Raw genomic sequence first — 22,063 nt, forward strand, 5'->3', positions numbered from 1 at the left:
GTTAAATATCTGAAATGAAAATAATTTGGCTAATGTTTAGTTGTGATATAATTGTGATTTACTGTATGTTCTGTTCTACTAGAGGAATAGGGAATAGCAGTTTGACTTTTTATAGAAGGCTAAGGGCCTCCTCTCAAGATTCCTTCCTATAACTGACATCAAATATGGCTTTTTTAAATTTAGAAATTTCTTGGAATATTGCGTAGACGCTGTAGGATTTTATTGGATATGAGGGTGATGCAACCATAATGTCCGGTATGCCATGGATTACTTCCTAAAGGGATCGTCCCTTGATTTCTTCTGACTTTTTGTGCAGTTTCTCCCATGAAAGAGGGCTGTGCCTAGTGAAGCCTAAATAAACAACTAAATATTCTTTTTTAAAATTTTAACTGAAGTATAGTTGACATAGAATATTTGTTTCAGGTATACAACATAGTGATCTGGTAATTATATGCATTATAAAAAGCTCACCATGGTAAGTCTAGGATAAGTCTAACATACCATCTGTCACCATACAAAGTTATTACAGTATTATTGACTATATTCTCACTGCTGCACTTTTTATCCCCATGACTTATTTTGTGACTGACGTTTGTTCCCTTATCTTCTTCACCTATTTCACCCATCCGCCACTGCCTTCCCCTCTGGCAATCACTAGGTAGTTCTGTATGAGTCTGTTTCTCTTTTTGTTGTTGGTGGTGGTATTTGTTTTTTTGTTTGTTTGTTTTTTAGATTCCCCATATAAGTGAAATTGTAGGGTATTTGTCTTTCACTTACTTAGCATAATATCCTCTAGGTCCATCCATACTCTTGTGAATGGCAAGATATGGTTCCTTTTTATGGTTAGGCCATATTCCATCGTGTATATATACCACATTTCTCTTATCCATTTATCTGTCAATAGATATTTACATTGTGTTGCCTCCGTATCTTGGCCCTTGTAAATAATGCTGCAGTAAACATAGAGGTGCATACATCTTTTTGAATTAATGTTTTCATTTTCTTTGGGTAAATAGCCAGAAGTGCAATTACTGGATCATATGGTACTTCCATTTTAAGTTTTTTTGAGGACCCTCCAAACTGTTTTTCCAGACTGGCTGTATCAATTTACATTCCTACCAATAAGTATACGAGGTTTCCCCATTCTTTACAGTCTCAACACCGCTTGTTTTTTCTAGTCTTTCTGATACTAGGTATTCTGACAGATGTGAGATATCATCTCATTGTGGTTTCGGTTTGCGTTTCCCTGACGATGAGTGATGTTGAGCATCTTTTCATGTGTCTGTTGGCCATCTGGATGTCTTTGGAAAAATGCCTGTTCATGTCTTCTGCACATTTTTTCATTGGATTATTTGTTGTTTTGGTCTTGAATTGTATGAGTTCTTAGCATATTTTGGATACTAATCCCGAATTGGATATGTCATTAGCAAATATATTTAAACAATTAAATATTCTTGACAGAACCTTGTCTGGATTTTGTCTATCATGTAGAGAAATACTTGAAAAAACTTGAAAAATACTCTAAATATTGATAGCCAGATTATTTTACCTGAATCTTAATGGTTTTCAGTAGCTGGACCGTATATGATATGTATATGATAAAATGCAACTGGATTACATTGCTGAAGCTTCCTATTCAAGAGGGAGAGTATTTCACTTTATCACTGTACTCCCAGTACCTCAGGTAGTAGATGTCTAGCATAGTAACTATTTTGTGGGTGAGGAAATGTTAGCTTACTTAGGCCAAAGAATCAATAGTACAGTTATTACACATAGACAGAGGAAAGGACAGCAGTGGAACATGATTTCTTATCCTGGAAATTTTTTGGCTAAAGCTAAAAGACATAATGTCAAAGTAGTATTTGTAATCTTAGCGTGGCCTCTTAAATACTTTTAAATGAAACCTATAACCAAGAACATATCAAACATTATACATGATGGATGTAGAATAGTGGATATCCTAATGAGAGAAAGGAGGCCTTCTTGCTTAGAAGTATCCAGGGAAAATGAAGTTTTGGGGACCAAAACAGAAGCAGAGAACAACAAAAAGAAAAGAGAAGCAAAAGGAAAAGAGCAGTAGAGAGCCATGTTGAGGGCTGATGAACTTAAAATCATGCCAAAATCTTGTATAGAAGAAACAAGTGATTGACATAATTTCTTATATTATTGTTCTCTCCTTTTCTGAGGTTTTTCCTTCTTACAGGATGTCATCCTGAGAATATTATGTTCAGTCTTTCCTTTTTCTTTCTTTCAAGGTTATCAAGATCCTAAATCATTAAATATACTGAAACTTTAATAATTTATAAACATAATCTTGATTGACTATTGATAAGAAGTTAATTTACTATCATGTTGTCTGGTATAAATAATCATGGGATTTTAAAAAAATGTATTACCCTGAAAAATGCATTTTTGTCGGAAAAAATGCATTTAGGTGGCTGTGTTCCTGATTAACTAGACCTTTTTGTTGAATAAATGTTGAAAGAAGAACTTGATTGGAAAAATTATTTTTAGTGATGTTTAAAATTCTGAACTGTGTGGTTCTCACCAACTTCTTTCTTAAAATTAAACTGTAATGTTCTCCAAGATAACCTCTTAAAAGTTTAATTTACATTGTCACATCAAAAGTTGTCCTTGGCTTTTTATCTTCCTTATTAGGCATAAACCCATAGTATGCTTGATACTAAGTCCATAAGGAGATCATAGGCAGTAAAATTTGTTTAAAAAAAAAGAAAAAAGTCTCCTGTTCCTTGAAGAGCTATTGATAATAGTCGGAAAAAAAATGGAAATAGAGCTCGCAAATTCAACATTGAGAAGAGTGGTTAAATAAATTATGGTATTTCTATAAATTAGAATATACTATAAGCAATAAGAGCAATATGATATACTAGTACATCATGTATTAGTTACCATGAAAAGAAATATAAGTTACAAAAACAAAACAGTATATTTTTGTAGGGATAATATATTTATATATAAAGGCCTTAGAGGTTAAATGCTAAATCATTAACTGTTTATTTCTTCTTATTATAAATATGGACAACTTGAATTTTCTTGAAGATTTTCTGTGTCTTCACATAATAAGTTTCTTGTCTAATAAGATATTTAAAAAATATTAACATTATGATTATACAGATAACTGCTATTATTAGATTTATGCTAAATTATTTAGATCTGGAATGCCTGGGTGGCTCATTTGTTAAGTGTCTGCCTTTGGCTCAGGTCATGATCCCAGGATCCTGGGATTGAGGCTTACCTGGGCTCCCTGCTCAGTAAGGTGTTTGCTTTTCCCTCTTCCATTCTCCCTCCCCCTGCCTATGCTCTCCTGCTTTCTCTGTGTCAAATAAATAAATAAAATCTGAAAAAATAAATAAGAAAAAATAAATTATTTAGATGTGACATGTTTCTGCATCTGATTCTAAAATGAAGCAGCAAAAAGAAGTGCAAAAATAGGGGCGCCTGGGTGGCTCAGTGGTTTAAGCCGCTGCCTTCGGCTCAGGTCATGATCTCGGGGTCCTGGGATCGAGTCCCGCATTGGGCTCTCTGCTTGGCGGGGAGCCTGCTTCCCTCTCACTCTCTCTGCCTGCCTCTCTGCCTATTGTGATCTCTCTCTGTCAAATAAATAAATAAAATCTTTAAAAAAAAAAAAGTACAAAAATATATTTTAAAAAGGGACAAATGAGGAAGCAAATATGGTGACATTAAACCTAAGTGAGGATATATATGGCTTATTGTACTATTTTTCCAATTCTTCTGCCTGTTTGAAAATTTTCGTAATTAAAAGTGGGAGTGTTCTATTCCAGTAAGAACAACTGAGTGTATGCAGATGCCAGCCAAGTGCTGCTGAGAACTATTTCCTGAACATCCAGCTTCACAGCTTACATCTTGTTTGCATGTCCCTCAAAGCCCAGTTCTTTCGACAGGAAGATTTCTATTCTTTAAATATAAACAGACTTTCTATTGTTCTGTTTCGTCGCTTACAGTCATGCCACTCAGAGAAAACTCAGATTCTTCTGAAGAAGCAGAATTTCATTACTGCATGCGTAGTCATCTCGAAAAGGGAATTCCATGAAATTTGCTATTGGCGTAGAGTCTTTAGAAGTTTTGTTTAGTTTTGTTTTGTTTTTTAAATACATTGTAAAGTATATCTGTTTTTTACCAAAGAAGGCTTAAAGAGTTGGTAAGGCTTACCCAGTCATGCTGTTATCCTACTATAAATCTCGTGGTTTACCCTGGCATTCTGCAAAATGAATCACGAGACTCATCAATTATTAATTCCTCTTCTAGTTGGCATTTCAGGCTCACTTACTGGGCTTCTTTCATTTTTCCTGAGTCTACAAGTAAATATAACTTTCTCCATGATATGTCACGTGACTATCCCTCACTCCCACCACATTAGGTGGGTATGCTCTGTCTTGTACGTCTCTCAACATAGCACACTTCCAAGTGCTCATACTTCTTTCGTCATTCATAAGTTCTCTGTTCCCTTAGAGCTCTGCCCATATCTGATAACTCACTTGTTTACTATGCCTGGCCTGGAGAAAGAAACTAGCAAATGCTTCTTGAATAAATAAAAGAAACTACAAAGAATTACTGTACCTGTGGGGTGGTGGAAAGAATGCTGGCTTCATAACGAGAAGTCCTAGATTTTAATCTAAATTTAATTGACCATAAAATCATTTTTTCATAAATTAACTATACAATCATGGAATTCACTTTGAGAAATGTTAGAATCAAAGAAAAAACTTACTAAATATATAACTATATTATATATTTATAAATATAAAGTTGGGCCCTTTGCTCTCCTTTCCGTTCTTTACCCCATTGCTTTATCATGCTTTTGGTTGTAAACAATTATATAATAAATAACAGTTAATGGCATGGTTAACTGTTAAGATTTAGCTCACCAATATATGTAAAATTACAGTGCTTAAATGAAGGAATAAAGAACAACATTTGGCCAGCCAGCACTAAAATCTTACCATGACTCTTTTTAACTTGGACTTGCCTCGTTTTTAAAATTCTTATTAGAAAAAAGGTAGAGGAAATTGGTCCTGACAAATACTCTATCCATTTTGTTTGACAAGGTCCACTATGCAGGAACTGGAATAATTACAAACAATTGTGTAGGATATTGTAGTCTCTTGCTCTCCATAGCCTCTCATCTAGTAGAGCTTTGGGGATTCCATTGCTTACTATATATAAACATCTCTTTTCAGTTATGATACTACACTTACTTTGCATATCTGCTCCATGACTGGATTCTGAGCTGAAGGGCAGGGCAGATCAGTCTCAGGTGTTTTTTTTTTTTTTTTTTTTAATATTTTATTTATTTGACAGAGAGAAATCACAACTAGGCAGAGAGGCAGGCAGAGAGAGAGGAGGAAGCAGGCTCCCCGCTGAGTAGAGAGCCCGATGCGGGGCTCGATCCCAGGACCTGGGATCATGACCTGAGCCGAAGGCAGAGGCTTTAACCCACTGAGCCACCCAGGCGCCCCCAGTCTCAGGTTTTTAATCAAGTTTATTGAAGGAGAGAAGCTCTTTCAAATATCTGAGTTAATCCTTCCACAGTAAGTGTGATAGGTTTCCAAGACCATTCTCATTTTCTAGTTAAGGAAGATGAGTTTCAGAGAAATAAATGACTTATCAAGTCAAGATATTAAGACCCTAATCTTTTGACTATTTTATTTCTATTTTATTCTGTTTTATTTTATTTAGTTCTATTTTATTCTTGTGTTATCTCTTCTTTTTTGCCATACAGCTGCTACACAGTTGTTATAATTACAAGAATCACACAAATTCTGTAAGTTCTCCAGTATAAAAGATGACAAATGGAATTCTAAAAGTCACATACTATTTTAGTAGTATGAAAATTTTATCTTTTAGAGTGAAATGGAAGGGGTGTGTGTGTGTGTGTGTGTGTATTTTGCATTCATTTTCTCCTGAGTCACCTTTATAGGGGGCAATAACATACAGACAAAATGATAATTAAATTTAATTTTCCAGATTTTTTCGCCTTTATTTTTTAAATTTGCCTTATTTTTAGAATATATTTATCTGTAAATGGATATAAATATATCTATAATATTATTTATTTACATACATAAATATAATTGCATAAAATTGCATTTTATGTATATAATTATAATATAATACTATAGATATAAACATCTGTATATTTTAGAGTTTTAGGTTCACAGTGAAATGAAGGGAAGATCCAGAGATATTCCCACCTACTCCCTCCCTCCACATGTATACCCTCTTCTGTTATCAACATCCCCAAAGTGATATGTATTATAATTGATGAACCCACATTGACACATTTCAGTCACCCAAAGTCTATAGCTTACATTATGGTTCACTCTTGATGTACATTCTATGGGTTTGAGCAAACATATAATGTGTCTTCATCAATATGATATCATACGGAGTACTTCCACTGCCCTAAAAATCCTCTGTGCTTTGCCTATTTACCCCCTACCCTCAAGGCCTGGCAGCCACTGATCATTTTACTATCTCCATAGATTTGTTTTCCAGAAAACCATTTCATGTTTATATAGTTTGACTTTTTTCAGAATATCATGTAGTTGGACAGATTACTTTTTTTTTTAATTTCTAGGAAATGATTATTGATAGTTGGGATTTTTAGTGAGTGGATGTACATTTGAATATAGTGCAATGTGATAGGATTTTTATAGAGATAACAATCTTTTCATGGTTTTCCCATTATGTTGAAGGTGTCAATTTCATTTTGTTTTTGTAGTATTCAAATTGTCCATCAATATTTTGGGAAGGTAATTCTTTTTTTTTATAACATCAAATACCATTAAGTTGTATGAAGAGAAAACTACTCCTGTCTGTGTTTCTTCCTTCCAGTTTGCCAATTGGAATCTTTCATCATTTCCTATTTAGTATAGTGATGGTATTGCTTTGTGGAGTATTAAAAGCAGTTTCCTTCATATAAATTTTCTCAGAACAGGTCTTATTTTATTGGTTCATGACTAATGGCTATTTTGTAAGATAGTGAGAACATAGCTATTGCATTACTGCTGTTAGTTCTGGGAGAAGTCTTCGTATTTATATCTCTGTTGTAATTTTTTGTTAATAGTGCTTTAAATTTTTTTTTAAAACTTCTTCAATTCACATTTTGGTTGGTTTTATCCTTTACTACCTTAAGTAATCAACCAGTTGTATCCTCACTTCACCTTCTTTCCCCTCCTTTTCTCTCTCCTTCCGATTACCTCCATTTTGTACTGCTAAGGTGAAGTCTGACAAAACTTTGTGGGGTTTTTTTTCCATTAACTTTGAAAATGTTATCTTTTACAAACCCTGTATTTACCTTCTGAAGTCTATTCATTCTTCATGATTAGATGATTAGAATAAGAACATGCACAGCAAGTGTGCACAAGGCATTTGCTTTTATAGATTGTTAAAATACAGTACTCTTGGGGCGCCTGGGTGGTTCAGTGGGATAAAGCCTCTGCCTTCAGCTCAGGTCATGATACCAGGGTCCTGGGATCAGGCCCCGCATTGGGCTCTCTGCTCAGCAGGGAGCCTGCTTCCCCCTCTCTCTCTGCCTGCCTCTCTGCCTACTTGTAATCTCTGTCTGTCAAATGAATGAATAAAATCTTAAAAAAAAATACAGTACTCTTCATTTTTAGAATAGAAAAGAATTTCATAAATTTCTAGTTCAAGCCTCTTCATTGAACCCATGCCCCACAAAATGTAGTGATTTGCTAAGGTTACACTACTTGTATATTGTTCCTCTAGAGCTAAACTAAGGCTTCAACTTTGTTCATTGTATGCTTTGCTAGTATTTTTAGTTCTTATTCTGATTTTTACTGTTAGTCTTGAACTAACTGTAGAATTACATACATTCTTTCCATAATGTTTGATGATAGTATCTTGCTGATGTAGCTAGCAGTCAGTTACTAATCTTGACTTGGAAGCTTGAGGATTTGTAGTTCGTTATTTAATTCCACTTATGGAGGAACTTTCCCACCACAAAGTGAGCTATCTCCACTTTTTGGTATTTAATACCTAGTTTATATCTGAAGTATGGATCCTGGAGTCATAAGCTAGGCTTTTAAATTCCATTTTACTCATTTCCTCCCTGTGTGAGTTTTATAGTAAATTGCTTAACCTTTCAAAGCTTAGTTTCCTCATCTAAAGAACAGAGGTAAGAACAGACCCAGTGGGGATGGCTGGGTGGCTCACTTGGTTAAGCATCTGCCTTCTGCTCAGGTTGTGATCCCATGGTCCTAGGATCGAGCCCCACATCGGGCTCCCTGCTCAGCAGAGTCAGCTTTGCGCTTTCCCTCTGCCTGCTATTTCCCCTTCCTTGCCTTTCTCGGTGTCAAATAATTAAATAAAAATCTTGGAAAAAAAAAAAAAAAAAAAGAGTCCCAGCTTCATGGCATTGCTTTGAGGAACAAATGAAAAGTCCATGTCAAGAAACCTTGCCAGTGCCCAGCACAGTATGTGCATGTGATATGTGAGCCGTTGCTGCCACGTTTGCTTTGTCTTTGTTATTTCTGCCCGTGTTTAACCACAGTTATGCAACCTCCCTTGATATATGGTCTGACCTTCTGTTCCCAATATCATCGTCATCATCTTTTTATAACCTTTAGCAGCAGAATATAGATCATCTGTAGAACATAGAGGAGGGTTTGCTGTCAGACATGGCTGGTTTGGGGTGACTGAGGGTGCATGTAGTATGTTTTGCTGTTGCCATCATTGAAGGTGAAATGTTTAGGTCTATGCCTGGCAGGCAGCTCTGTAATTTATCATCCGATTTCCTGTGCTACAGTGACAGGGATGGCACTATGTGGGTCAGCCGAAATAGTAGAGCACATTCTCCTGTTGGTTTATAGCTTCTTAGGGTCAGTGAGAGCTGGGGTTAATTCCGCAAGGGAATCCATGCACTGTGACATAAATTCCATCAGTTGTTCATAAATTATGAAAGAAATTCTAGGAACTGCTTTTGGGGTTTTAAAGCTCTGGGCCAGAAGGTTAATTACTTGCCTATAGTTCCAACCAACTTTTCGTGTTAATAGATACCGGCTGTGTTGGCCCTTCTGTTCTAGGCTTGCTTGCACACTGTTGTTTGACTATAGTAATAAATCATTGTCTTAGGAAATAGTTAATTTTTTTTTAGTAAATATGTATGATCAGCTTAGAAATAAAGGATCAGTATATTACAATTTGGTTATACTTGGATTTTAGCCATTGTTTTTCTAATTCTTTTTCTAAAGGAATTTATTCATTCTTTTTAGAATATTTGTTCAAAATTATAAAAATGGTAGCTATAATTATAAAAAACAATAAGACAGTATGACAATTATTAATAAATAAAAATAGACAATTAGCAAAGTCATTGTGAACACAAATGAAAATTTAATGCATGTTTATCACATTCTTATAAGAATAAGATAACTTGCCTGTATTGAGAGGAAACTTATTTTGCTATATTTATTTTCTAAGTGGTTAATTACTAACATTAGGTCATATTGAATGTTCTTTTACCTGCAGATAAACTAAGAATTCACTGAAGACTTGAGTGTAGAATCTGCACAGAAGTAAATGATAGTCTCAGCATCACACTTTCAGAGCCTTAGATTTTCCCTAAGAAGTCATTTGTAAAGTTTTGAACTACATGACTTTTGTTCTCCATGTTATTTTGACATTTCAGATAATTTTTGAACACTGATCATATCAGTGGAATATAGTGTTTCCTTCCTATTCTTTCTCTTTCTGTACTTTGCTCCCCTGGTTGATTTGGGAGGTTAGTGACAAGTGCATATAAAAACTTAAAAGAGAGAGAGGGAGAAATATCCATTTTTATTTTCATTGGTGGCATTATTATCTATTTTTAAATATTTTTTTCAAAAATATCAAAGGCCCTAGTGTCTAATGCAAAAGCTATAATGGTTATGTCAGGGTTTGTCAGAGGGTGGATAGAGACACAGAGGGAAGAGTGAGGGAGTGACCTTGGTCTTGGAATGTAGTATCATGAACCAAATGAAGTAGTGAAACAAAGACTCTAAAAAGAGGGATCATTTAGAATATATTAGTGTTGGAATAGCACTAAATTCATATCTTTCAAAAGTTTCCCTGAATGTAAATGAGCTAAATGCCCCCAACAAAAGACTCAGGGTATCAAATGGATATAAAAACAAGACCCATCAATATGCTGTCTACAAGAGACTCATTTTAGACCCAAAGACACCTCCCGATTGAAACTGAGGGGGTGGAAAACACCATGCTGATGGACATCAAAAGAAAGCTGGAGTAGCAATCCTTATATCAGACAAATAGATTTTAAACCAAAGATTATAATAAGAGATGAGGAAGGACACTGTATCATACTTACAGGGTCTATCCAACAAGAAGATCTAACAATTGTAAATATGTATGCCTCTAACATGGGAGCAGCCAATTATATAAACAAATGAAAAACAGTATCAAAGAAACACATCAACAATAATACAGTAATATTAGATGACCTTAACCCCCATCACTTAAATGGACAGATCATCTAAGCAAAATATCGACAAGGAAGTAAAGGCTTTAAATGACACTCTGGACTAGATAGACATCAAGACATATTCAGAACAGTCCATCAAAAATCAACAGAATACACATTCTTCTCTAGTGTACATGGAACATACTCTAGAAGAGATCACATTCTGGGTTGCAAATCAGGTCTCAACGAGTACCAAAAGATTGGGATCATCCCATGCATGTTTTGAACCACAATGCTTTGAAACTAGAACTCAGTCACAAGTGGACAGTTGAAAAGAACTCAAATATGTGGAGGCCAAGGAGCGTCCTACTAAAGAATGAATGGGTCAACCAGGAAATTAAAGAATTAATAAAATACATGGAAACAAATGAAAATGAAAACACAACTGTTCAAAATCCTTGGAATGCAGCTAAGGCGATCCTAAGAGGAAAGTACATAGCAATGCAAACCTTTCTGAAGAAACAAGAAAAGTCTCAAATACACAACCCAACCGTTCACTAAAGGAGCTAGAGAAAGAACAGCAAAAAAAGCGTAAACCCAGCAGGAGAAGAGAAATCATAAAGATCAGAGCAGAAATCAATGAGATAGAAACCAAAAGAACAGTAGAACAGATCAATAAAAATAGCTGGTTCTTTGAAAGAATTAAAAAGATTGATAAACCCCTGGCTGTACTGACAAAAAACAAAAGAGAATATACACAAATTAATAAAATCATGAATGAAACAGGAGAGATCACAACCAACATGAAAGAAATACAAACAATTGTAAGAACATATTTTGAGCAACTCTATACCAGCAAATTAGATAATATGGAAGAAATGAATGCATTCCTAGGCACATTAAACTGCCAAAAGTGAACCAGGAAGATATGGAAGACCCATAAGCAGTAATGAAATTGAAGCAGTCATCAAAAATCTCCCAACAAACCAGAGCCCAGGGCAAGATGGCTTCCCAGGGGAATTCTACCAAACATTTAAAGAATTTATACCTAGTGTCCTGAACCTGTTCCAAAAAATAGAAATGGAAGGAAAACTTCCAAACTCATTTCATGAGGCCAGCATTATCTTGATCCCCAAACTAGACAAAGACCCCCTCAAAAAGGAGAATTACAGACCAATATCCCTGGTGAACATGGATGCAAAAATTATCACCAAAATACTAGTCAGTCGGATCCAGCAGTACATTAAAAGGATTATCCACCAAAACCAAGTGGGATTTATTCCTGGGCTGCAAGGTTGGTTCAACATCTGCAAATCAATCAATGTGATACAATACATTAATAAAAGAAAGAACAAGAAGCATATGATACTCTCAATATATGCAGAAAAAAACATTTGACAAAGTACAGCATCTTTTCTTGATCAAAATTCTCCACAGTGTAAGGATAGAGGGTACATACATCAATATCATCAAAGCCATCTATGAAAAAAACCACAGTGAATATTGTACTCAATGGGGAAAAACTGAGAGCTTTCCCCCCAAGGTCAGAAACACAGCAGAGATGTCCACTATCACCACTGCTTTTCAACATAGTATTAGAAGTCCTAGCCTCAGCAATCAGACAGTAAAAAGAAAAGGCATCCAAATCAGCAAAGAAAGAAGTCTCACTCTTTGCAGATATGATACTTTATGTGGAAAACCGGAAAGACTCCACCCCAAAACTGCTAGAACTCATACAGGAATTCAGTAAAGTGTCAGGACCTAAAATCAATGCACAGAAATCAGTTGCATTTCTATACACCAACACCAAGACAGAGGAAAGAAATTAAGGAGTTGATCCCATTTACAATTGCACCCAGAACCATAAGATACCTAGGAATAAACCTAACCAAAGAGGTAAAGAATTTGTACTTAGAAAACTATAGAATACTCATGAAATAAATTGAGAAAGACACAAATAAATGGAAAAACGTTTCATGCTCATGGATTGGAAGAACAAATATTGTGAAAATGTCTATGCTACCTAAAGCAATCTACATGTTTAATGCAATCCCTATCTAAATGCCATCAGCTCTTTTCAATGAAATGGAACACATAATCATAAAATTTGTGTGGAACCAGAAAAGACCCCCGAATAGCCAAGGGAATGTTGAAAAAGAAAGCCAAAACTGGTGGCATCACAATTCTGGACTTCAAACTCTATTACAAAGCTGGAATCATCAATACAGTATGGTACTGGCACAAAAACAGACACATAGATCAATGGAACAGAATAGAGAGTCCAGAAATAGACCCTCAACTCTGTGGTCATCTAATCTTCGACAAAGCAGGAAAGAATGTCCAATGGAAAAAAGACAATCTCTCTAACAAATGGTATTGGGAAAATTGGACAGCCACATGCAGAAAAATGAAACTAGACCATTTACTTACACCACACACAAAAATAGACTCAAAATGGATTAAAGACCTCAATGTGAGAAAGGAATCTGTCAAAATCCTTGAGGAGAACACAGGCAGCAACCTCTTTGACTTCAGCTGCAGCAACTTCTTCCTAGAAACATCGCCAAAGGCAAAGGAAGCAAGAGCAAAAATGAACTATTGGGACTTCATCAATATCAAAAGCTTTTGCACAGCAAAGGAAACAGTAAACAAAACCAAAAGACAACTGATAGAATGGGAGAAGATATTTATAAATGACATATCAGATAAAGGGCTTGTATCCAAAATCTATAAAGAATTTATCAAACTCAACACCCAAAGAACAAATAATCCAATCAAGAAATGGGCAGAAGACATGAACAGACATTTCTGCAAAGAAGATATCCAACTTTCCTCTTGTGATTGAGTTCTAGTTTCAGAGCATTGTGGTCTGAAAATATGCAGGGAATGATCCCAATATTCTGGTACCAGTTGAGACCTGATTTGTGACCCAGGATGTGATATCTTCTGTAGAATGTTCCATGTGCACTAGAGAAGAATGTGTATTCTGTGGCTTTGGGATTGAATGTTCTGAATATATCTGTGATGTCCATCTGGTCCAATGTGTCATTTAGGCCTTTATTCCCTTGTTGATATTTTGCTTAGATGATCTGTCCGTTTAAGTGTTGGGAGTTAAAGTTGTCTACTATTACTGTATTATTGTTGATGTGTTTCTTTGATATTGTTATTCATTTGTTTATATAATTGGCTGCTCCCTTGTTAGAGGCATACACATTTCCAATTGTTAGATCTTCTTGTTGGATTGATCCTTTAAGTATGATATAGTGTCCTTCCTCATCTCTTATTATAGGCTTTGGCTTAGAATCTAATTTATCTGATACAAGGATTGCCACCCCAGCTTTCTTTTGATGTCCATTTGCATGGTAAATTGTTTTCCATTCCCTCACTTCCAATTAGGAGGTGTCTTTGGGTCTAAAATGAGTTTCTTGTAGACAGCGTATCGATGGGTCTTGTTTTTATATCCATTTGATACCCTGTGTCTTTTGATTGGGGCATTTAGCCCATTTACATTCAGGGTAACTATTGAAATATATGAATTTATTGCCACTGTATTGCCTGTAAGGTGATTGTTACTGTATATTGTCTCTGTTCCTTTCTGGTTTACTGCCTTTAGTCTCTCTCTTTGCTTAGAGAACCCCTTTCAATATTTCCTGTATGGGTTGGTTTGGTATTTGAAAATTCTTTTAATTTTTGTTTGTCCTGGAAGCTTTTTATTTCTCCTTCTATTTTCAAAGTTAACCTAGCTGGATATAGTATTCTTGACTGCATATTTTTCTCATTTAGTGCTCTGAATATATCATGCCCGTTCTTTCTGGCCTGCCAGGTCTCTCTGGATAGGTCTGCTGCCAATCTAATATTTCTACCATTTTTATGTTATGGACTTGTCCCGAGTGCTTTCAGGATTTTCTTTGTCACTAAGAATTGTAAGTTTTACTTTTAGATGACGGAGTGTGGACATATTTTTATTGATTTTGAGGGGGGTTCTCTGTGCCTCCTGGATTTTGATGCTTGTTCCCTTTGCTATATTTGGGAAATTTTATAGTATTATTTGCTCTGTCTTTCTTCTTCTGGGATCCTAATTATTCTAATATTGTTTCATCTTATGGTATCACTTACTCTAAAATTCTCCCCTCGTGGTTCTGTACTTATTTGTCTCTCTTTTGCTTAGCTTCTTTGTTCTCCATCATTTGGTCTTCTATATCACTAATTCTCTCTTCTGCCTCATTTATCCTAGTAGTAAGAGCCTCCATTTTTAATTGAACATGATTAATAGCTTTTTGATTTCAACTTGGTTAGATTTTAATACTTTTGTTTCTCCAGAAAGGGCTTTTATTTCTCCAGAAAGGGTTTCTCTCATATCTTCCATGCCTTTTTCGAGCCCAGCCAGCACCTTGATAACCGTCATTTTGAACTCTAGTTCTGAGATATTACCAATGTCCATATTGATTTGGTCCTTAGCCATCGGTACTGCCTCTTGTTCTTTTATATGTGGCGAGTTTTTCCACCTTGTCATTTCATCCAGATAGGAATATATGAACGTGAGAATAAAATACTAAAAGGTTGACAAAGACCTCAGAAAAATTTATGTTAACCAAATCCGAAGAGACCCCAAAAGTGGGGAGAAAAGAAAGTGGTAAAAATAAAAATGAAATAATAAAAAATAAAAATATTTATAAAATATCTATGGATATCTATTAGACTATTGAATAGAACAGAGCTGCCCACTTGATTTTGAGTGTATTCTGTTCTCTTAGAAGAAAGTACCTCCCCAAATTTTAAAGAACAAGAAACACATATATACAACAATAAGGGTAAACATGATGAAAGGATGGATTATGATTGTAAAGATAAAAATTAAAGAAAGATTCTAAAAAAGAATTGATAAGTTGGTTGGAAAAAGGAAAAAAAAGAAGAAAGAAAAAGAAAAAAAAGAGAATGTGATTAGGCTAAAGACTAGAACAAAGCCATGTGCTAGATTTAGGGTATATTTTGATGTATTAGAAGAAATTGTATCCCTAAATTTTAAAGAAAAAGAAGTATATGTATACCAAAAATAAGGTTAAACACAATAAAGGGATAAAGTACGTGTATAACAATGAAAATTCAAAAAGTTTTTTTTAAGGTATTGTTAAGATAAACTATTTTAAAAAAACGTTGAAAGAGGAAAGAGGAAAAGTTAAAAAAATAGAATAAGAAAAAAATAAAATTAAAAGTATTTAACTTTGCAATACTAAAGTATCATGGGGGAAAAAGCCGTGAATTCTGTGCATTGTTTCCCCTAGCTCTGGCACTCCGCAGTTTTCATTGGTTGGTGAACTTGGTCTTGGCCGGATGTTCTTGCTGATCTTCTGGAGGAGGGCCCTGTTGCAGTGATTCTCAAATGTCTTTGCCTGAGGCAGAATTGTCCCCCCCCCCCCCTTGCTAGGGGCCAGGCTAAGTAATCTGAGCAGGTTCACTCTTGGGAGCTTTTGTTCCCTGGACACTTTTCATACAACTTTGAAGGATGGGAATGAAGATGGTGGCCTCCCAATCCCTGGCCTGGAAGAACCGAGAGCTCACGACCCCAGTCCTCAGTGAACCCTCAGGAAAAGCAGTCTGTCCCTGTCTCCCTGGTCTCCAGCGCACTCTGTGCTCACCCAGCCTGTGACCGAGTATTTCTGTCTCTGGCACACTGCCCCATTTGGAGTCTCCAAACCCAGCAGATTCCTGCCATGTGCTCCTATGCCACTCCTCCCGGGGGAGGAAGGAGAAGTCTCTCCAGATCTGCCACCTTTGAGGGGTCTCGGGCTCGAAGTGCAGTGACCCGACTGTGCCTTCCAGCATGGTTTAAGGTAACCCTCAAGCTGAGAGCTCTCTCCTCTCCTCCTTCTCTGTAGTCAGCTTCCCCACTCTGATACCTGGGAGTTCTGCCACACTCAGACACCCATGGTCTTTCTGTTACCCCATGGGTCCTGAGACAACACTGTCCCTGCCAGGCCTCTGCCCCGCTTAGCCTCTGGAGCGATGTCCTTCAGTGGAGCAGACTTCTAAGTGTTCTGATTTTATGCTCTGCTGCTCCACTGCTTGTCAGGAGCCGGCCCCTCCCCCAGCGTTCAATCTCCCAGTTGTTTCAGATTCACTTCTCCACACATCCTACCTTTCAGAAAGTGGTCTATTTTCTGTTTCTAGAATTGCTATTCTTCTTCTCTTCTATCTCCTGTTGAGTTTGTAGGTGTTTGTAATGGTTTGATAACTATCTAGCTGAACTACTAGGACCTGATGTCATTTCAGTCTGCTACTCCTCTGCCATCTTGTTTCCTCCCCATTTTTTTTTTTTTTTTAAACTGAGATCCTCAAAAATGGAAGTGGCCCAGGAAACAGTTTTCATGAACTGTATCTCAGCAGCTTTATCTATTAATCCATTACTACCTAATATTGTATAGCTACCTCTTTTAAATTTGGAACACCAACATTGTCCTTTAGTTTAGGAAAAGTACAAGAGATTAGGTTTCCTCTGATACTTGCCTCCTCTTGCCATTGCTACCACTTTCTCCCCTGAGACCAACTTTTCTGTGTGTTGTTTTCCCACGACTCCAAAGTGTGCATCAGGGCTGGGGAAGGTTTTATTCCTTTTCTAGTTTGGAGGTAAGAATTCAGAGCTTCCTGCTGCTCAAAGTTAGATACTCTTGATTGTTCCTTGCTGGCACTGTTAACAGAAAGCCCCTCCAACTGCAGCTCCTGAGAGAGCTTCATCACCCCAGGACCACTGTTCCCAAACTATGCTCATAAATATGGGGCTAAATAAAACTGGTAGAAATTCCTAAACACAGGCAACTGCTGGGTGAAAGGATTAGTTTTCCCACTGAAGTCTGACTGCCTACCAACAAAACCAAATCAGTAATTACCTTCCCTTTCTCTCCTTACCTACCTTACAGTGTCCCTATACACAGTATTTGAGAGAACTCATGTAGGAGTTTTTCTTTCTTTGTCAGAACATTGAAAACTTTGCTAGTGTCTGGATCGTTCAGATGTTTCTCCTGTTTGTGAAGCAGTCCCCTCTGCTTCTATTGGTGTGCACATGAAGGACTTTGTGAAGGTGGTGTGCTCCCTCAGACAAATCACAAGTGATGGTTATCATTTATTTATACACCTGGTCGACTGAAGCCTTGAGTTGGGAGTCTTTGACTTTCTTTTCCTAGCTAATTATATATTTCTAATTATTCTTTAACTCATGTCCTTTTTTATTCTGCATCGTGTATTCTATTTTGTTTACATCTATAAAACTCAGTTTTTATTTTGCCTTCAACCCATAAATAGTTATGGCTCTTTGAGATGAGAAAATTGGTGAGCATGTGACTCTCCTATTTTTCTGATTCCTTATGACCCTCATCTCATTTGACTTGGCTTCTCTTCAGAAATGAGGGATGGATACTGTTAAGTGTAAGATCCTTAAGGAAAAGACTGCATCTTTTACTTTACTTACTTTTTTTTTTTTGGTAACTTCATTCATAGAACTTTGCATTTAAAAAAAAGACTTGATTTGTTTTGATTCAGGTGGCAAAAGTATTTTGAGAAGTAAAGATCTCTGCATTTAGTAAATTTTTATTTTTATATTCTATTGCCTGTTTCCTTCTAATAGTAAACTCTTTAAACTTTTAAAAATAGAGTATCTCTGTAAATACTCAAGGAGAGAATGTCAAGTTCAGACTTTGTTTTTCTTTCAAAGATGGTGTCCTTGGACTTAATTTCTTCAGATCAAGTGAGATTTTTGCAGGATTTGATTAATAGGAGAATTCCAAGAGTAACAATGTGAGGTTCAGTGAAGTGAGTGGGGTTTCATGGAAGTGCCAAGAAGAACTTGAACTACTCCCATCTGTCAGGGTAGCATTTCATTTCTCTCTGTGGTGTAGTTTTAGTTTATTAGATGCTCCATAAATTGAGGGGATTGGAATGGTGGAATTGGAAAAGTGATTGGTTAGTGCTTGCCCCATTACATTTTTGTTTAATTTTTATTTAGAATAAGTCACTTTAATGTCTTACAACAATTTCCTTAGTCCACAAAAGCAAAACAAGCCAGTCTCATGATTTTGTGGAAAACAGATTTAATGTTCTAAAGAATTCCTATATAAAGCTTGTATTTTGAAGTTCAACAACTTGGAACCGTCTTATTTTTCATGAAACACACACTTTCAAGGTGAAAATTGCCCTCTCCAAAATTGATTTTTGTCGGAAAACTCAATGTAAAAAGTAAAACTGTGGCTCCAAAATATTTAAACCTTATTTAATTTAATTAGTTAAACATTATTTAATTTGGAGTCATTGAAAGTGAGAGTTTAATTTTATTCCATCTTAAATTACATTTTCTGTGTGTATATCTTTTCCTCTTTTTAGAAAATTATGAGAGCTCTCTGAAATCTTACAGGTTTTAAACATGTGTTGACAAAATAAAAGTTAAAATTATTAAACTGTTTTCTGAAAATAATCCATTTTTATTTTAGTCAAAATCTCTTAAAATGTAGACATTATATATCTAAGCTTTTGTGCTTGTACGACGTCTTTCAAAGCATAGGGCTCATTGGCATTACACTTCTCTTTTAAAATTGTGGTAAAATATACAGAACATAAAATTTATCATTTTAACCATTAGTCATTTTAACACTTTTTAATTTTCAAGGTTGATCATGGTCATTATTGCTAAATGTGTTGTATGTGTTCAATATGTTTAGTAGCTTGAAACAAAATTTGATCTCTGATCCCCTTTATAGAGTGGTCAAGTTTATTTTAAATCAAATCCAGGGGCTAAGGTTTGCAAGATTTTGTTTTATTAATTTCATATTACATAAACATAGATCTTAAGAAAAGATTTGGGTGAAGATGTTGAATGTTGAGTTAGTTTGGCGCAAGAATGGTAGTCAATGATGCTTGGGTTTAAGATCCTTTTCTCATGGAGATGCATGTGTACTCCCTTAATGCATTTTAAGATTCTGTTTCAAAATTAATATGTTAGTCCCTTGGTGAAGGTTAGAGTTCTTTCTGGTGTCTTTAATTAAAATTATATTTCATAAAACAATGGTAACATCAGTAAATCATCATTCTAATGGCATATATTAAACTAGAATCTGCTTTTTCCAATTGTTTTTAGTTATATTTGCCACCGGATAGTTGTTGTTGTAGTGCATTTTTTTCTTCAAAGATTCAAGTTGGGTAACTTGTTTTAGCGCCAGCCAAGACTCTATAAGGTGTTTCATGTGGCATCCTGGTTTCCCCTCTCATTATCACTAGCTGCATCTAGAAAGCTGTCTCTGGTTTTCTGGAGCTCTTTTCTGGACATTTTTCACACTCCTCCCCCCACATTTCAAATACTTTTAAGCTACTCCCATCTCAGGTGTGCCAGCAGTGAGAATTTGGAGGCACTTATTTCAAGCCCAGTAAGCTTAAATAATTCTAATTCAAATAGGAAGAGTTAAAAAAAAAAAAAAGAGTGTGCTTCAGTCATATGAAGTTAACATCAAGGATTGGCATTGGTATTCACTTACTGCTTTTGCTTTTCATAACAACCTTAGTTTAGTCCTTAGGCCCACTCCCATAGAGGTCTTCCTTAAACCAGTCTCCTTGTTTTATTTTCTTCATGTAATTTATCAGTATCTGAAAATCTTGCGGTTTTTCTGTACTTTTTCTTGTCTTTCTCACTACACTAGCAAAATTGAAAAGGCAGTGACTTTGTGAGTCTATTTGCAGCTGCTTTCCCAAAGCCCAAGACAGTAATGAGAAGAGTTATGTGCTCAAAAAATATTTAATACATGACTAAAGTAGCTTCATGGAGTATCCACTTTGGGGTACCTTTGGAAATCAACTTAAAATTAACCTTCTACAATTGCCATCAGTGCTTCTGTTTGTTCTTTGGTATGTTTGAAGAAAACACAAGTGGATTTTAATGCTTAGTGTCAGAGTGTAATTTAAAGAAAAAAGCAATTGCAAAGAACTCACCTATTTTCCTTAGTTTAGTGAAAAATATTTTGCCATTATGTACACATCAGTATTATTTGGGCTACTATGGTCATTAAATTTGACTGTTGGTAGTTAAATCTCATAGATATTTGCCAGTATTATTTTTACCTTCTAAATATTGAAGGTGGCTACTCTCATTGCACAGCTTTATATTGTGTTAGTATTTGCATTCACTTGGGACCTGCTTTGAGACGTAACACACATTCCTCACCTACCCCCTATTTTTTCCTGAAGAGCTTTGATAAGTAAAAGAATGCTTGAATTTACCAGCAAGAAAAGTCTGGTTAATGTTAACTGCTATTACAAGAAGCTGAGTTTTTGTCAAAAACTTTAGAAAGGCTAATCTAATTTATGCAAAATACTAGCTGTATTATTAATTTATGTAATGGCATAAGAGTTAAGGGTTAAAACTCTAATTCCACCACTTTATAGCTATGTCATCCTGAGCAAAATACTACTTATCCCTTCAGTGGCTTACTTTCCTCATTTGTAACTAGGAATAGAATACCTAGATCGGAAGGTTGCAAGAATTAAAATTGCTAATGCACGTTAGGCATTCTGAATAGAACAGAGGTTCTATATGTTTCAGCTATTATTATTTCCATTTAGATTGGTTTTTAGCTATAGTTTTTAGCTAATTCCTAGATTAATTATTATTCAGGTTAGTCAAAATTTGAACATTTTAATTAGCCTGAACAAAATGAAGACAATGTCTAAATCTATCAGAGATATTAAAAAAATAGTTGGGGCACCTAGGTGGCTCAGTCAGTTAAACATCTGACTCTTGGTTTCAGCTCAGGTCATGATCTTAGGGTCATGAGATCAAGCCCCATGTCAGGCTCCTTGCTTAGCAGGGAGCCTGCTTCTTCCTCTCCCTCTGCCCCTCCCCTCACTCACGCACACATATACTCTCCCTCTCTCTCTCAAATAAATAAATAAATGAAATCTTTAAAAAAATACTAGTTCTTGGATTTGCTTCATTTTGTACATCAGAACCTGTATACTGGGGGTGTTCAAGTAAGAAAGAAAGATTTATATTCTCAGGGTTAACTCAAATTGAAGATTGGTCACTGTTTGCTCCAGAATAATTTTATGTGTAGACAAAAGTGTTTCCCAGAGACATATTCATCGCAATAATTTGAAATAATGAAGGAAGGTATCATATGCATAAATAAATGTGAAAAAAATAAGAATAACAGCTTCTTTTAGTTTAGGAAAATTAGGCAAATGACTTTAGTAGTTATTAGCATGTTGACTTATACAGGTAACCTGCAGCTTCAGATTCTGTGGGACCGAGAATCTGTCCTCAGAGTCTTAAGGGCAGGATTCCTGCAAAGGTGCTCCAACCAAATGGGTAAGGAAGGTAGCAGTTTCATGTACAGTATGGGCTGGTTTTCAAACCACACACACTAGATTTCAAGTGCATTTTGTTTATCAAAGCCATTTACCCAGGGACAGCCTTTAAAACTGGAGTTCTGTTCTGGGAGAGTAGAATGAATGAGTAGAGTTGGACTTCCTCAAGTTTCCCAAACAGACCAGCTTAGTATCACTGGATCTCAGAGTTGGAGTAGGGATGGGACAGAAATTCAGTCCTCTAGAGGTACCGGAGGG

General features: G+C 35.8%; 1 protein-coding gene across 2 annotated transcripts in view; it reads left to right on the forward strand.

The window, feature by feature from the left end:
• The window catches only part of PRDM5 (PR/SET domain 5), a 223,695-nt gene that overhangs the window by 149,563 nt on the left and 52,069 nt on the right, over positions 1-22,063 (forward strand). The gene's annotated exons all lie outside the window — the stretch shown is intronic.

This window comes from Meles meles, chromosome 2, assembly GCF_922984935.1.
Source record: "Meles meles chromosome 2, mMelMel3.1 paternal haplotype, whole genome shotgun sequence".
Classification (NCBI taxonomy): Eukaryota; Metazoa; Chordata; class Mammalia; order Carnivora; family Mustelidae; genus Meles; species Meles meles.